Raw genomic sequence first — 18,201 nt, 5'->3', positions numbered from 1 at the left:
GTGTTATACTGTTCTACTGTTCTAGTGTTCTACTGTTCTACTGTTCTAGTGTTATACTGTTCTACTGTTCTAGTGTTCTACTGTTCTACTGTTCTAGTGTTCTACTGTTCTAGTGTTCTACTGTTCTACTGTTCTAGTGTTCTAGTGTTCTACTGTTCTACTGGTCTACTGTTCTAGTGTTCTACTGTTCTAGTGTTCTACTGGTCTACTGTTCTACTGTTCTAGTCTTCTACTGTTCTGCTGTTCTAGTGTTCTACTGTTCTACTGTTCCCCAACTGGTGATTTTATTTGGCCCCCCAAAGTTTTCTGAGTCAAACATTTCATAATGTTAATATTTTGAGTAGAATTTTGATTGTTGGACATAAAAGACAGTAAAAACACCAGGAAATCAGCTCCGAGTGATTTCAATTTAAGAAATATTCCCACACATAATAGAGAAACAGGAAGTGATCATATACAAATGTAATCAAGATTTGAATTTATTATGTTTTAGTCAAACGTATGTGATTAGACTTATTGCGGTCAATTTGCAGTCTACAAATGATTTGTAATTATGTTCTGGCCTGCCGACCATCTGCTCAAGAGAAAAATAGTCCCCGTGGCTGAATGTAGTTGAGGATCCCTGCTCTACTGTCTTCCTCTATGTTCGTCCCAATGATATCCATCTGCAGCCAAAAGTAGTGCACTACTTGCAAAAGTATTCATCCACTTGGCATTTTTCCTATTTTGTTGCCTTACAACCTAGAATTTAAATTGATTTTTTTAGGGGTTTGTATTATTTGATTTACACATCAAACCTACCATTTTGAAGATATATATATATTTTTGTATTGTTAAACAAACAACAAATAAGACAAAAGCACAGAAAAAATGTAGTGTGTATAACTATTCACCCCCCCAAAGTCAATACTTTGTAGAGTTACCTTTTGCAGCAATTACAGCTACAAGTCTCTTGGGGTATGTCTCTATAAGCTTGGCACATCTAGCTACTGGGATTTATGCCCATTCTTCAAGGCAAAACTGGTCCAGTTCCTTCAAGTTGGATGGTTTCCGCTGGTGTACAGAAATCTTTTAGTCATACCACAGATTCTCAATTGGATTGAGGTCTGGGCTTTGACTAGGCCATTCCAATACATTTAAATGTATCCCCTTAAACCACTCGAGTGTTGCTTTAGCAGTATGCTTAGGGTCATTGTCCTGCTGGAAGGTGAACCTCCGTTCCAGTCTCAAATCTCTGGAAGACTGAAACAGGTTTCCCTCAAGAAGTTCCCTGTATTTAGTACCATTCATCATTCCTTCGATTCTGACCAGTTTCCCAGTCCCTGCCGATGAAAAACATCCCCACAGAATGATGCTGCCATCCTACCATGCTTCACTGTGGGGATGTTGTTCTAAGGGTGATGAGAGGTGTTGGGTTTGCACCAGACGTAACGTTTTCCTTGGTGGCCAAATAGTTAAATTTTTGTCTCATCTGACCAGATTACCTTCTTCCATATGTTTGGGGAGTCTCCCACATGCCTTTTTCACCAAATGTGTTTGCTTCTTTTTTTCTTCAAGCAATGGCTTTTTTTATGACCATTCTTCCGTAAAGCCCAGCTCTGTGGAGTGTACGGCTTAAAGTGGTCCTATGGACAGATACTCCAATCTCTGCTGTGGAGCTTTGCAGCTCCTTCAGGGTTATCTTTGGTCTCTTTGTTGCCTCTCTAGTGCCCTCCTTGCCTGGTCTGTGAGTTTTGGTGGGCGGCCCTCTCTTGGTAGGTTTGTTGTGGTGCCATATCCTTTCCATTTTTTAATAATGGATTTAATGGTGCTCAGTGGGATGTTGAAAGTTTCTGATATTTTTTTATAACCCAACCCTGATCTGTACTTCTACACAACTTTGTCCCTGACCTGTTTGGAGAGCTCCTTGGTCTTCATGGTGCCGCTTGCTTGGTGGTGCACCTTGCTTAGTGGTGTTGCAGACTCTGGGGCCTTTCAGGACAGGTGCAAATATACTGAGATCATGTGACAGATCATATGACATTTAGATTGCACACAGGTGCACTTTATTTAACTAATTATGTAACTTCTGAAGGTAATTGGTGGCACCAGATCTTATTTAGGGGCTTCATAGCAAAGGGTAAGCAGGAACCACTTTTCTGTGATGAATACTTTTGCAAGGCACTGTTCTCTCTCTCCCTCTCCCTCTCTCTCTCGCTCCTTCCCTATCTTTGTCTCCCTTTCTCTTTCTCTTGTCTCCCTTTATCTTTACATTGCAAAAGCAATTGAAATAGACAATAAACAAAAGTGAAATAAACAACGAATTTACATTTAACATTACACTCACAAAAGATCCACAATTATAAAGACATTTCAAATGTCATATTAAGGCTATGGAGAGTGTTGTAATGATGTGCAAATAGTTGAAGTAGAAAAGGGAAAATAAATAAGCATAAATATGGGTTGTATTTACAATTGTGTTTGTTCTTCACTGGTTGCCCTTTTCTTGTGGCAACAGGTCACACATCTTGCTGCTGTGATGACACAATGTGGAATTTCACCCAGTAGATATGGGAGTTTATCAAACTTCTATTTGTTTTCAAATTCTTTGTAGGGTCTGTGTTTGGACCATGATAGTTTGTTGGTGATGTGGACAACAAGGAACTTAAAACTCTCGACCCGCTCCACTACAGCCCCGTCGATGTGAATGAGGGCTTGTTCGGCCCTCCTTTTCCTGTAGTCCACGATCTGCTCCTTTGTCTTGCTCACATTGAGGGAGAGGTTGTTATCCTGGCACCACACTGACAGGTCTCTGACCTCCTCCCTATAGGCTGTCAAGTAATTATCTTTTTATTTTCTCATGATTTGGTTGGGTCTAATTGTGTTTCTGTCCTGGGGCTCTGTGGGGTCTGTTTGTGTTTGTAAACAGAGCCCCAGGACAAGCTCGCTTAGGGGGCTCTTCTCCAAGTTAATTTCTTTGTAGGTGATGGCTTTGTTATGGAAGGTTTGGGAACTCTCTCTCTCTCTAGCTGCTAGTGGGTGGTGGAACAAAGCCCTGACCTCTCTCTCTCTGTCTCTGTCTCTGTCCTAAACTGTGTCCCCTTCTTGCTTCGAGCCGGATATAATGTCGTTGCTGTCTCTCCCCCCCATCCCTCCTCTCTCGCTACCTTTAATTATATTTCTTGGCTCAGTTATTTATTCCCCCACGGTGCTCTGCCATGTAAAACAAAATGATATGAACAAATACATGTTTTCTTGTCAGATACACCAGATGGGTGCAGTGGAATGCGTTGTATTACAGGGTCAGCTCGGCACCCCTGGAGCAGATTAGGGCCTTGTTCACTGGGAGAACGCCAGACAGAGAGGGAGACCGCCAGACAGAGGGGGAGACCGCCAGACAGAGAGGGAGTGAGGTGAGAGAGGGATGGAGACCGCCAGACAGAGAGGGAGTGAGGTGAGAGAGGGAGGGAGACCGCCAGACAGAGAGGGAGACCGCCAGACAGAGGGGGAGACCGCCAGACAGAGAGGGAGTGAGGTGAGAGAGGGATGGAGACCGCCAGGCAGAGAGGGAGTGAGGTGAGAGAGGGAGGGAGACCGCCAGACAGAGAGGGAGACCGCCAGGCAGAGGGGGAGACCGCCAGACAGAGAGGGAGTGAGGTGAGAGAGGGAGGGAGACCGCCAGGCAGAGAGGGAGTGAGGTGAGAGAGGGAGGGAGACCGCCAGACAGAGAGGGAGTGAGGTGAGAGAGGGAGGGAGACCGCCAGACAGAGAGGGAGTGAGGTGAGAGATGGAGATTGCCAGAAAGAGAGGAAGTGAGGTGAGAGAAGGAGATTGCCAGAAAGAGAGGAAGTGAGATGAGAGATGGAGATTGCCAGAAAGAGAGGAAGTGAGGTGAGAGAAGGAGATTGCCAGAAAGAGAGGAAGTGAGGTGAGAGACGGAGATTGCCGGAAAGAGAGGAAGTGAGGTGAGAGAAGGAGATTGCCAGAAAGAGAGGAAGTGAGGTGAAAGAAGGAGATTGCCAGAAAGAGAGGAAGTGAGGTGAGAGAAGGAGATTGCCAGAAAGAGAGGAAGTGAGGTGAGAGAAGGAGATTGCCAGAAAGAGAGGAATTGAGGTGAGAGAAAGATATCACCAGAGAGGAAGTGAGGTGAGAGAAGGAGATTGCCAGAAAGAGAGGAAGTGAGGTGAGAGAAAGATACCACCAGAGAGGAAGTGAGGTGAGAGAAGGAGATTGCCAGAGAGGAAATGAGGTGAGAGAAGGAGATTGCCAGAGAGGAAATGAGGTGAGAGAAAGATACCACCAGAGAGGAAGTGAGGTGAGAGAGGGAAACCGCCAGAGAGAGAGAGTGAGGTGAGAGAAGGAGATTGCCAGAAAGAGAGGAAGTGAGATGAGAGATGGAGATTGCCAGAAAGAGAGGAAGTGAGGTGAGAGAAGGAGATTGCCAGAAAGAGAGGAAGTGAGGTGAGAGAAAGATACCACCAGAGAGGAAGTGAGGTAAGATAAGAAAATTGCCAGAAAGAGAGGAAGTGAGGTGAGAGAAAGTTACCACCAGAGAGGAAGTGAGGTGAGAGAAGGAGATTGCCAGAGAGGAAATGAGGTGAGAGAAGGAGATTGCCAGAGAGGAAATGAGGTGAGAGAAGGAGATTGCCAGAAAGAGAGGAAGTGAGGTGAGAGACGGAGATTGCCAGAAAGAGAGGAAGTGAGGTGAGAGAAGGAGATTGCCAGAAAGAGAGGAAGTGAGGTGAGAGAAAGATACCACCAGAGAGGAAGTGAGGTGAGAAAAGGAGACCGCCAGAGAGGAAATGAGGTGAGAGAAGGAGATTGCCAGAAAGAGAGGAAGTGAGGTGAGAGAGGGAAACCGCCAGAGAGAGAGAGGAAGTGAGGTGAGTTGTACCAGGAGATGATCCAGCATGACACCTCCTCTCCTCTCACATGTGGTGCAGTGAAAAGGATGTCATTAATAATCACAGTAGGACGCATTTCACAGTCCCTGCATGTGTATCCTTCCACCGCCCTGGCACAGCCACAGTTTGAGTCGAATCCTTCCCCAACCCCGGAACACAACATCCAACAGTCACCTTGCAGTTTACCAGTTACTAACCAGATCACAATTATTCAAATGACAAGATCCACAGTTTCACAGAGGTTTTTGTGATGGATTTGTAAGTGTTTAAATTATATTATCAGACAAACATTGAATTACTAACAATGTTTCTCTATGGACAGTGTTTGTCCATGGATGTTTTTTTTAACAGTGTTTGTCTGTGGATGTTTTTTTAACAGTGTTTCTCTGGTTTTCCTGTGCACTGGAGAAGAAACTGTCACGGATGCTCTGTATTCATCCCAAATGGCACCCTATTCCCTAAATCAAGTTGTTCAGTTGTTTTGTCCAGTACTCCATTCATCCTTGGTCAATGGTAGTACGCTATGTAGTGTATCAGATGTCAGTTGGGACAAATTCCCTGTCAAAGCAGCTCCCTCCCTGGTGCTGCCATGAACGAACAGTAGACATCAACAAAACAGAGGTGACAACACACACACACACACACACACACACACACACACACACACACAAATTTACAAAACCGAGACGACTACAGAGTGAAATGAACTACCTGGTGAGTCAGAGAGCAAAGGGCCAACGGGGCAGAAAGATGAACATTTTACGCTCAGCAGTCATCTTATTTCTTATCCCCCACCCGCCCCACCTGCACCACCCTCTCTAATTAACTCTAATTCTCGAATTGCATTATTGGTTAAGGGCTTGTAAGTAAGCATTTCTCGGTACGATCCACACCTGTTGTACTCGGCGCATGTGACAAATTAAATAATAAATACAGTATGGAAATTATATATCGATAACAGTCACTTCTTGAATGTGCACGAACCCAAGTCTTACTGATCATTCCATACCACACTCATTGATTTGATTATTTATTCACTAACAAACGAAATGATAACACAGGATACACACACACACATGGTATAGGTTATTGATTAGAAACTTAATACGATGACAACTGGTCCCTAGCAGAATAACACAATACGTCTCTTGTTACGAGAGAGAGAGAGAGAGAGAGAGAGAGAGAGAGAGAGGGACAGAGAGAGACAGAGAGAGAGAGAGAGAGAGAGAGAGAGAGAGATAGAGAGAGAGAGAGAGAGAGAGAGAGAGAGAGAGAGAGAGAGAGAAGAGAGAGAGAGAGAGAGAGAGATAGAGAGGAAAGTCAGTTGAGAACAACTTCCTATTTACAATGACTGCCTACACTGGCCAATTGTGCGCCGCCCTATAGGACTCCCAATCACGGCCTGTTGTGATACAGCCTGGATATAATACCTTGCACTGAACGGCCGTCCGTTTGGGTAAAAAGTAATGCGTGTATTTACGTGTTGATGGTCTTCGTTGTGTATCTCTCTTGGACTCGGGCCTTTGTGAAAAGTGATTTATTGGGCCTTCTCCTTAATTTGTAAGTCTAGGTCTCCGAATGTCCATAAGAGGTCACAATGTCCTTCTCCTTAGTTATCTGTGTTTACTTTCACTCGTTCTGGAAGAGTGGCCTTCTGAGGACAGCTAATCAGCCGTGTCGATGATCCCGAGAGTTGTGATGACAGAAGTCAACGATGATTTGAAGAGAATAACCGGATGGTCCTCCTCAAACAAACTTTCTTAGATACAGTACAAAGAACAACAACTCAACCGTAACATTGATTGTTAGAGGCTACTTTGTCTTCTTCAACTCGTGTTGATTTTCAGGGTTGTGATGTAGAACTAGCTGCAGCTTGTGGTCCTTCTAGTCTGCTATGTTAATTCTTAACTCAGCCTTTTATACACTTGGGTAAAAAGGGGCATTTCCGCTCTCTGAGCTACCTCGGGTGTGGCTAGTTACCGGGCAAAATATCATACAAAATTATGATCTCGTTAGAAAACTAAAATCACATTCCTATCTTAACAAAAATATTCTCCTCTCATCCTTCATATTTCCTACACAGCGTAAAGGAGGTAAACCTGATGTACACAGCGCTAAAGCTCTTCAAGTTACAATATTTTCCTTATATCACTTTTATATCATTTTTAATGACATCACAAAATAGACATTAATTTCCCATATCCCATCTCTCATTATTCCCCACATTCGGATGTTATAGTTTTTGGCCGGCCAAACATTCTGTAAGATAGAGATTCCATTCACCAATACTAGAGAACAAAAGGTCTGCTGCCTACAATTTTTCGATTGCCGTGAGGTGTCATAAAACCCCAACACCAATCCCTCCTCCCCTCTGCGGGTGAAAGGGCTCTGTAGATGCTGATCCATTGTAACTTGTTCTTTGGATCCCCACAGGAGATTCATGACACATGTGAGAGATGCAGACCTTTGAGTCTTTACCAAAGACTCATCTGTTGAGTGTAGTCTGGCCCAGGGGTGCAAAGGTGAACGGAAAAGCACTGGAGCAACAAACTGCCCTTGCTGTCTCTACCTGGCTGGCTCCCCTCTCTCCACTGGGATTTTTTTATACCTCTGACACTATTACAGGGGCTGAGTCACTGGCTTACTAGGGCTCTTCCATGCCGTCCCTAGGATGGGTGCGTCACTTGAGTGGGTTGAGTCACTGACGTGATCTTCCTGTCCGGTTTGTCGCCCCCTCGGGCTCGTGCGGTGGAGGAGATCTTCAAGGGCTATACTCTGCCTTGTCTCAGGGTTGTAGGTCGGTGGTCTGTTGATATCCCTCTAGTGGTGTGGAGGCTGTACTCTACTCTTCTACACCTGCATTGCTTGCTGTTTGGGGTTTTGGGCTGGGATTCTGTATAACACTTTGTGACATCTGAAGATGTAAAATGGGCTTTATAAATACTATTGATTGATTGATATATAGCCAAGTATCTAGTACTTTAATAAAAAATACTAGGTCCTTGTTCCTTGCTGTTTCTGCACTTTTTTTACAGCCCTGTCCGGGTTGAGTTAGGAGATGCGATGGTTGTGGATGGTTCAAGCAAGGCCAGAGTCAGACGAGTCTTAATGTCCCCTATCTTTCCAGGCAGACTGCACTGAACTGGACCACTGTGAATTTTTCTCTCAGGCTATACGACTCTGAAGCCGGGATCACCTGAAATATGGTTACACATTCTCTTTTGCTCTCTGTCTCCGTCTCTCTCTCTCTCTCTCCGTCTCTCTCTCTCTCTCTCTCTCTCTCTCTCTCTCTCTCTCTCTCTCTCTCTCGTTCTCTCGTTCTCTCATTCTCTCTCTCTCTCTCTCTCTCTCTCTCTCTCTCTCGTTCATTCTCTCTCTCTCTATCGTTCATTCTCTCTCTCTCTCTCTCTCTCTCTCTCTCTCTCTCTCTCTCTCTCTATCTTTCTCTCTCTCTCTCTCGTTCTCTCTCTCTCTCTCTCTCTCTTGTTCTCTCTCTCGTTCATTCTCTCTCTCTCTCTCTCTCGTTCATTCTCTCTCTCTCTCTCTCTCTCTCTCTCTCTTTCGCTCTCGTTCTCTCTCTCTCTCTCTCGTTCTCTCTCTCTCTCTCTCGTTCTCTCTCTCTCTCTCTCTCGTTCTCTCTCTCTCTCTCTCTCGTTCATTCTCTCTCTCTCTCTCGTTCATTCTCTCTCTCTCTCTCTCTCTCTCTCTCTCTCTCTCTCGTTCATTCTCTCTCACTCTCTCTCGTTCATTCTCTCTCTCTCTCTTTCTCTCTCATCTCTCAATTCTTCTCCGTCTTTCTCTCAATTCAATTTCAATCCAATTTAAGGGCTTTATTGGCATTGGAAACATATCATTACATTGCCAAAGCAAGTGATATAGATAATAAACACACTCCTAAATAATAAAAACATTTCAAATGTCACATTATGTGCAAATAGTTAAAGTACAAAAGGGAAAATAAATAAACATAAATATGGGTTGTACTTCTCTCCCTCTCTCTCTCTTTCTCTCTCTCTGCCCCTCTCTCTCTTCCTCTCCCGCTCTCTCTCTCTTTCTCCCCACTCCTGAAATATGGTGACACCCTCAAGCACAAGGCAGTGTACCATGGTGGATCGGGACAGAGAGGGAGAAATACAGCGCAGGAAGGAGATGATGAGTGTGGTTATTGGGATGACTTCATTGCCCCGACCGAAGACTACGAAACATGGAAGTCTCTCTTACATGTTATGTAAATACGCTGACTTCTGTTACCTGTGAAACAACATAATGTCTACATTTCTAAAGGCAGTATTCTTACTTATTAAGATCTGTACGGGCTTAACTCTAATTGGTCCATATGTACGTCAAAGAGTTTCCTATTTACCAATGAACGATTTAAGGAAAAGTACGAGTTGAATCAGGCCCATAGTGAACCAGGATGTTTCTAACCTTCAGAGAGTCTATAAAGGTAGTAGGTTATTCATCTCCTACAGGACATTATCATCTCCTACAGGAGGTTATTCATCTCCTACAGGAGGTTATCATCTCCTACAGGAGGTTATTTTATTTTACTTTAATTTATTTAAGAACAAATTCTTATTTTCAATGACGGCCTAACTGCCTGGATTAACTGCCTGTTCAGGGGCAGAACGACAGATGTCAGCTCGGGGATTTGAACCTGCAACCTTCTGGTTACTAGCCCAATGATCTAACCACTAGGCAACCCTGCCATCTCCTACAGGAGGAAATAATCTCCTACAGGAGGTATTCATCTCCTACAGGAGGTAATCATCTCCTACAGGAGGTTATCATCTCCTACAGGAGGTTATCATCTCCTACAGGAGGTTATTAATCTCCTACAGGAGTTACTCATCTCCTACAGGAGGTTGTTCATCTCCTACGGGAGGTATTCATCTCCTACAGGAGGTTATTCATCTCCTACTGGAGGTTATTCATCTCCTACAGGAGGCTATCATCTCCTACAGGAGGTTATTCATCTCCTACAGGAGGTTATCATCTCCTACAGGAGGTTATTTTATTTTATTTATATTTATTTAAGAACAGGTAATCATCTCCTACAGGAGGTTATCATCTCCTACAGGAGGTTATTCATCTCCTACAGGAGGTATTCATCTCCGACAGGAGGTTATCATCTCCTACAGGAGGTTATCATCTCCTACAGGAGGTATTCATCTCCGACAGGAGGTTATCATCTCCTACAGGAGGTTATTAATCTCCTACAGGAGTTATTCATCTCCTACAGGAGGTTGTTCATCTCCTACAGGAGGTTATCATCTCCTACAGGAGGTTATTAATCTCCTACAGGAGTTATTCATCTCCTACAGGAGGTTGTTCATCTCCTACAGGAGGTTATCATCTCCTACAGGAGGTTATAATCTCCTACAGGAGTTAATCATCTCCTACAGGAGGTTGTTCATCTCCTACAGGAGGTATTCATCTCCTACAGGAGGTTATCATCTCCTACAGGAGGTTATCATCTCCTACAGGAGGTTATTCATCTCCTACAGGAGGTAATCATCTCCTACAGGAGGTAATCATCTCCTACATGAGATTATTGGGATCCATACCAGGTCAAACACATAGAAATACAAACATAGAACAAAATGTAGAATACCCACCCATATCACACCCTGACCAAACTAACAATAGAAACATACAAAGCAATCTACGGTCAGTGCGTGACAGGTCAGGGCATGAGTTCTGGTGGGCATTCTATGTTTTGTTCTGTGTGTTGTAATCAGATGCAGCTGTCAATCGTTGTCTCTGATTGAGAAACATACTTAGGCAGCCTGGTTTCGCACTTGAGTTGTGGGTAGTTGTTTTCTGTTTTGTGTCTGCACCAGACAGAACTGTTTCGGTTTCATTTTCGTTCTCTTGTTGTTTTTGTCATTCAGTGTTCTATTAAATAATCATGAACACTCACCACGCTGCGCTTTGGTCCTCACCCACTTCCACCGACGAAAACCGTTACACGACCAAACCAAAATAGAGACATAAAAAAGGAACTAAGGTCAGGACGTGACACCTACAGGAGGTTATTCATCTCATACAGGAGGTAATAATCTCCTACAGGAGGTTATTCATCTCATACAGGAGGTATTCATCTCCTACAGGAGGTTTTCATCTCCTACAGGAGGTAATCATCTCCTACAGGAGGTAATAATCTCATACAGGAGGTATTCATCTCCTACAGGAGGTAATCATCTCCTACAGTAGGTAATAATCTCATACAGGAGGTATTCATCTCCTACAGGAGGTAATCATCTCCTACAGTAGGTGTTCATCTCCTACAGGAGGTAATCACCTCCTACAGGAGGTATTCATCTCCTACAGGAGGTATTCATCTCCTACAGGAGGTATTCATCTCCTACAGGAGGTATTAATATCCTACAGGAGGTATTCATCTCCTGCAGGAGGTAACACAATTAGCTACATACCTCTGTGCTAGACAACATGTTGAGTATGCATCACATCACGTTACGTTGTTCAGTGGTCTGTTCTTCTTTCAGCTAAGCGTTTTACCGCTTTAATATGTGTGAATAATTAATCAGATCTACTTCTACTTTTCTCTGAGGGACAGGAGTTCCCAAATGTGCACTTCTATCACAGCACATGCACACACACACACACACGCACACGCACACACACACACGCAAACATACAAACTTTTTATCCATGCCGGCATTGCGTTGATTAATTGACGTTCTTTCATTATTATCTCTGCAGCGTCAAGTCAAGCCTGCCTTCTAAAACTGGATAAATTATCACTACAAAGTCATCTTTCACATCTGACATGGGGTGGAATCCCAATGAGCTGGACCATATCTCCGTCAGAGAGAAGGCTGTTGCTAAAACTGCCGTGTCAAGACGGATAAGCAGCCGTGACAATTTCCGATAAAGCAGGGTATAGTATCTGTAGTTAACCTTCACAGTGTCACGTACAGAATCTGTAGTTAACCATGAGAGTGTACAATCTAGCAGGGTACAGTATCTGTAGTTAACCATGAGAGTGTACAATATAGCAGGGTACAGTATCTGTAGTTAACCTTCACAGTGTCCCGTACAGTATCTGTAGTTAACCATGAGAGTGTACAATCTAGCAGGGTACAGTATCTGTAGTTAACCTTCACAGTGTCACGTACAGTATCTGTAGTTAACCATGAGAGTGTACAATCTAGCAGGGTACAGTATCTGTAGTTAACCATGAGAGTGTACAATATAGCAGGGTATAGTATCTGTAGTTAACCTTCACAGTGTCCCGTACAGTATCTGTAGTTAACCATGAGAGTGTACAATCTAGCAGGGTACAGTATCTGTAGTTAACCATGAGAGTGTACAATATAGCAGGGTATAGTATCTGTAGTTAACCATGAGAGTGTACAATATAGCAGGGTACAGTATCTGTAGTTAACCATGAGAGTGTACAATATAGCAGGGTATAGTATCTGTAGTTAACCTTCACAGTGTCACGTACAGTATCTGTAGTTAACCATGAGAGTGTACAATATAGCAGGGTATAGTATCTGTAGTTAACCATGAGAGTGTACAATATAGCAGGGTACAGTATCTGTAGTTAACCTTCACAGTGTCACGTACAGTATCTGTAGTTAACCATGAGAGTGTCCCGTGTAGTATCTGTAGTTAACCTTCACAGTGTCCCGTGTAGTATCTGTAGTTAACCCTGACAGTGTCCCGTGTAGTATCTGTAGTTAACCCTGACAGTGTCCTGTATAGTATCTGTAGTTAACCCTGATAGTGTCCCGTATAGTATCTGTAGTTAACCTTCACAGTGTCCTGTATAGTATCTGTAGTTAACCCTGACAGTGTCCTGTATAGTATCTGTAGTTAACCTTGACAGTGTCCTGTATAGTATCTGTAGTTAACCTTGACAGTGTCCTGTATAGTATCTGTAGTTAACCTTGACAGTGTCCTGTATAGTATCTGTAGTTAACCTTGACAGTGTCCTGTATAGTATCTGTAGTTAACCTTGACAGTGTCCTGTATAGTATCTGTAGTTAACCTTGACAGTGTCCTGTATAGTATCTGTAGTTAACCTTGACAGTGTCCTGTATAGTATCTGTAGTTAACCCTGACAGTGTCCTGTATAGTATCTGTAGTTACACTGTGAAGTCAGTAAACTCATCGGTCAGAGGATCCGCTGTGCGCTCTGAACGCAAAACTCTCTGAATTTACGAACGGAACAATCTGACAGCACAGTTGCAGTCAGCAACACTCTGGATAACAATACAGTCTAACCAGCTCTGCTGGTGTCAGTAATGTTCAGTGAGCTGTTCTTTTTTAGTTATATATATTTTTTAGTTATCCGTTATTTTACCAGGTAAGTTGATTGAGAACACGTTCTCATTTGCAGCAAAGACCTGGGGAATAGTTACAGGGGAGAGGAGGGGGGATGAATGAGCCAATTGTAAACTGGGGATTATTAGGTGACCGTGATGGTTTGAGGGCCAGATTGTGAATTTAGCCAGGACAACGGGGTTAACACCCCTATTCTTACAATAAGTGCCATGGGATCTTTAATGACCTCAGAGACTCAGGACACCCATTTAATGTCCCATCCGAAAGACGTCACCCTACACAGGGCAGTGTCCCCAATCAATGCCCTGGGCTCGCTTAGATGCTTGGAAGTAGCTAGCATGTTAGCTTGGGTGCTTGACTGCTGCTGTTAGGACATTCGGATCAACCCTTAAAGAGATGGGTGGGGCTAAAGCTTAAGAGGGTGTGAACAATGCTGAATGGGTGGGGCTAAAGCTTAAGAGGGTTGTGAACAACGCTGGATGGGTGTAGACAAAGAAGACATCTCCAGTAGGTACTAAAACATTCAAAGGCCATTTTCTCAAAAGTGAGTTTACAAGTTTGTCAACTTTCAAAGCAAAATTACTTTTCCATTGTTCCTCAACTGTAGTGTATGATATACCATTTCTATAAACGTTAGGTCCGAGGGGGGGGGTGGTTTCATCACAATGTAAAATAGCTTACATAGGAAAAACTATTGTCCCTCGTTGTAGAGCATCAGCACAGTGCGGTCGACTGTGTGACCTCAAGGGAATCCCTAGCGCGTCAGTGTGTGGCCAGGGAGGGAGGCTGTCACCTAGGCCACCCTAGGCCCCCTGGGTCTTGGCTCAGATTTTGAACAGGCTATTTAACTGCTCCACAGTTCCCTCCCGAGTAATGCTTGCTAATCTGCATGATGCAACCTTGATACAGCCACTAGTGCTGATTGGAGGGTGACTGCACTGGTTAATCTGAAAGACAAGAGAGCAGGCAGTTCCTTAAATGTACTTCATACATTTTTATCAGATCCAATTAATGACGTTCTTTCTTCAAGCCTTGGTGGTCGTTGCTGAAAGGGTCCAGTGGATGGCCGGCTGACCACAGTCGGGGACCTTGCAAGTCTTCTGGTACATAAAAACTTCAACCAACCAACTCCATAAAAATATATCAATTATTTCTAGGAGCCAAACAAATACTTTTTGTTCGTGTGTAATAATTCAGTGGCTAGCGCTGTCCAATTTAGAGCCCTGACAGGTCTTAACTTTGGCTACCTCCCAAATGACAACCTATTCACCATAGGGCTCCAGTCAAGGTAGAGCACTATATGTGGAATAGGGTGCCATTTTGTACAACGTCATGTGTTTTAACCCTCGGATCCTATACTGTGGACAGAGAGTGCACCCTAGATATCACCCTATTCTCTATATAGTGCGTTAAAAGTAGTGTATAGAGAATAGGCTGTGATTTGAGACGCAGAAGGAGCTGAGGGCCAGGCAGTCGGTGCGGGGTCGACAGTTTTCTTGCATAGATATGGCAAATTTGTTTCGCTTGAAGGTACCGCTGGTGTACTATATAATAAGCTGATCCAACTAACGTGCCATTCATCTTTTAATCAGTTGACACTTTTTTTTTTTTTTACAGTACTGTACACCATTTGCAATTGACATCAAGAGACAGACGGAAAAAAGACCAGACACACACACACTCACACACACACACACACACACACACAGACACACACACACACACACACACACACACACACACACACACACACACACACACACACACACACACACACACACACACACACACACACACACACACATACCTGTTGTTGTAAGTGCTTTCCCTCAAGCAAATTCATACCAATATGACCAAAACAAAGATGCACAAAAGAAGACACTAGAGAAGTATTGGAACCACAAGGTAAAGTCCTTTAAACACGCTGAAAGACAGGGTTGCGTCCCAATTGGTACTCTCTTCCTTATTTGGTGCACTACTTTGAACAGGGCTATAGGGCCCTCTACTTGGACTGAGTTACTATGTGTAAACACCATTAATTATGGAACATGTGCTGTATGGAGTAAAGTATGCCCGTATCACTGTGCAACCAAACATGACTAAACGGGCATTAAATCACACTGTGCAACCAAACATGAATAAACTGGCATTAAATTCCACGGTGCAACTAAACAGTGATTAAATATTATTATTAAATCAATTAAAGCATTAAATCAAACATGTACAGTACAGATGGAACAGGTAAGTCAAAATCTACACATTTAATTAATGTAAAGCAGTGATTCTCAACTGGTGGGTCGCGACCCACATTTGGGTCGCATGAGGTTTTGAATGGGTCGTGGGTGTCTGAGTGAGGAAAAAAACAACTACATTTGTATATACAGTACCAGTAAAAAGTCTGGACACACCTACTCATTTAAGGGTTTTCCTTGAATTTGACTATTTTCTACATTGTAGAATAATAGCGAAGACATCAAAACTATGACATAACACATATGGAATCATCTTGAAACCAAAAAAGTGTTTAACAAATCAAAATACGTTTCATATTTGAGATTCTTCAAAGTAGCCACCCTTTGGCTTGATGAACACTTTGCAAAATCTTGGCATTCTCTCAACCAGCTTCAACCTGGAATGCTTTTCCAACTGTCTTGAAGGAGTTCCCACATATGCTGAGCATTTTTGGGCTGCTTTTCCTTCACTCTATGGTCCAACGCATCCCAAACCATCTGAATGGGTTGAGGTTGGGTGGTTGTGGAGGCCAGGTCATCTGATGCAGCACTCCATCACTCTCCTTCTTGGCCAAATAGCCCTTACACAGCCTGGAGGTGTGTTGGGTCATTTTCCTGTTGAAAAACAAATGATAATTCCACAAAACGCAAACCAGATGGGATGGTGTATCACTCTAGAATGCTGTGGAAGCATGCTGGTTAAGTCTGATTTGAATTCTAAACATATCACAAGCAGTGTCATCAGCAAAGCACCATCACACCTCCTCCTCCATGCTTCACGGTTGGAACCACACATCCGGAGATCATCAGTTCACCTACTCTTTGTCTCACAAAGACACGGCAGTTGGAAACAAAAATCTCAAATTTGGACTCATCAGACGAAAGGACAGATTTCCAATGTCCATGGCTCATGTCTCTTGGCCAAAACAAGTCTCTTCTTCTTATTGGTGTCCTTTAGTAGTGGTTTATTTGCAGCAACTTGACTATGAAGGCCAGATTCACGTTGTTTCCTCTGGACAGTTGATGTTGAGATGTGTCTGTTACTTGAACTCTGTGAAACATTTATTTGTGAGGCTGGTAGCTCTAACGAACTTATCCTCTCCAGCAGAGGTAACTCTGGGTCCTTTCTTGTGACGGTCCTCATGAAAGTCAGTTTCATCGCTTCATGTTTTTTGCACTTGAAGAATTTTTTAAAGTTCTTGAAATTGTTATGATTGACTGATCTTCCTGTCTTGCCAAAGTAATGATAGTGTCGTTTCTCTTTGCTTATTTTTGCTGTTTTTGCCATAATATGGACTTTTACCAAGTATACCAACCCTACTGTGTCACAATGCAACTGATTGACTCAAACGCATTAAGAAGGAAAGAAATTCCACAAATTAACTTTGTCACACCTGTTAATTGAAATGCATTCCAGGTGACTACCTCACAAAGCTGGTTGAGAGAATGCCAAGAGTGTGCAAAGCTGTCATCAAGGCAAAGGGTGGCTACATTAAAGAATCTCAAATATGAAATATATCTTTATTTGTTTAACTCTTTTATGGTTACTACATGATTCCATATGTGTTAATTCATAGTTTTGATGTCTTCCATATTATTATACAATGTAGAAAATAGTACAAATAATGAAAAACTCTGGAATGAGTCGGTGTGTCCAAACGCATGACTGGTACTGTACATAAAACGTAAACGACCTAAACCAGGTAGAACATGTGTTGAAATGACAACGAACTTCCATTTTTTTTAAATAATTTAATACCCAAACAATTTTTCTTCAATCCCAAAATGTTCAATATAGAGCTATTAGCAGAGGCATTTTGGTTGCTAATGTGGTGTCAAGCCAGTAAGTTTATTAATACATGGACACAATTGTAATATTTACAATGAAAGAAGTGGGAATCTTTGTTCCCTTGTCATGTAAATGAATAATTTACTATCAATGTAGCATTAAAAATAGTTTACCAATAGTTTGTATTTTGATTGATTTTGTTTCGCGATGCATATATTGGGTCTCAACTGAGACAACCTGGTTCAATTTGGATCACGAGGCAAAACCAGTTGAGAACCCCAAGTATTAAATAGATGTAGTATATTCCGCAACTATCCTGATCGACCTTCTAGTGATCTGAAGCCAACGCAGTAAAGTTCAAAGGTTAAAATACAACCTTAATAACTTCCAAAACTTTAGACATGCCTGGACTTGAATATTTTTTGTTAATCTACATAATTTAGTTGAACAACTACAGTTCTTGCCCCTGGTTATATATATATATTTTTTAATTTGCTTCTATATTTTATATGTGCCTCAGGTATAAACATTTTGACATAAAATACATCATTGTGAATTATTAACAGTGGCCTGAGGCTGTCCGCATCTTTTATGAACGGATATATATTTGCCATCCAGGATATGTGGTGCACCACAAAAACACTAGAAAATGCATTACAATGAACTTTGACCTACAAAGATGTGTTGATAGAATGAACAATATTACACCAACATGGAAAGTTCTGGAAATCTGTGGGGTTTTTTTTGTGGACATGCCTGTGATGTAGGTACACTATGTGTTCGGTCTGTCTTCAGTGTGTTTTCATTCATGCATTATGTAATTGAAGTGTCTGTATATATATATATATTTATGGAGATGAATAATCACGTCTGTGTGTTTCCGACACTTTGACTTCAAAAACAAGTTTTTAACGGAAAACTGCTGTGTTGGCGAAGCAATGTGATTGAATTAATTCATGTAGCAGCAATTGATAAATATTAA

Source organism: Oncorhynchus clarkii, chromosome 17 (assembly GCF_045791955.1).
Source record: "Oncorhynchus clarkii lewisi isolate Uvic-CL-2024 chromosome 17, UVic_Ocla_1.0, whole genome shotgun sequence".
NCBI classification, from domain to species: Eukaryota; Metazoa; Chordata; class Actinopteri; order Salmoniformes; family Salmonidae; genus Oncorhynchus; species Oncorhynchus clarkii.
This window is presented reverse-complemented; position numbering follows the sequence as displayed.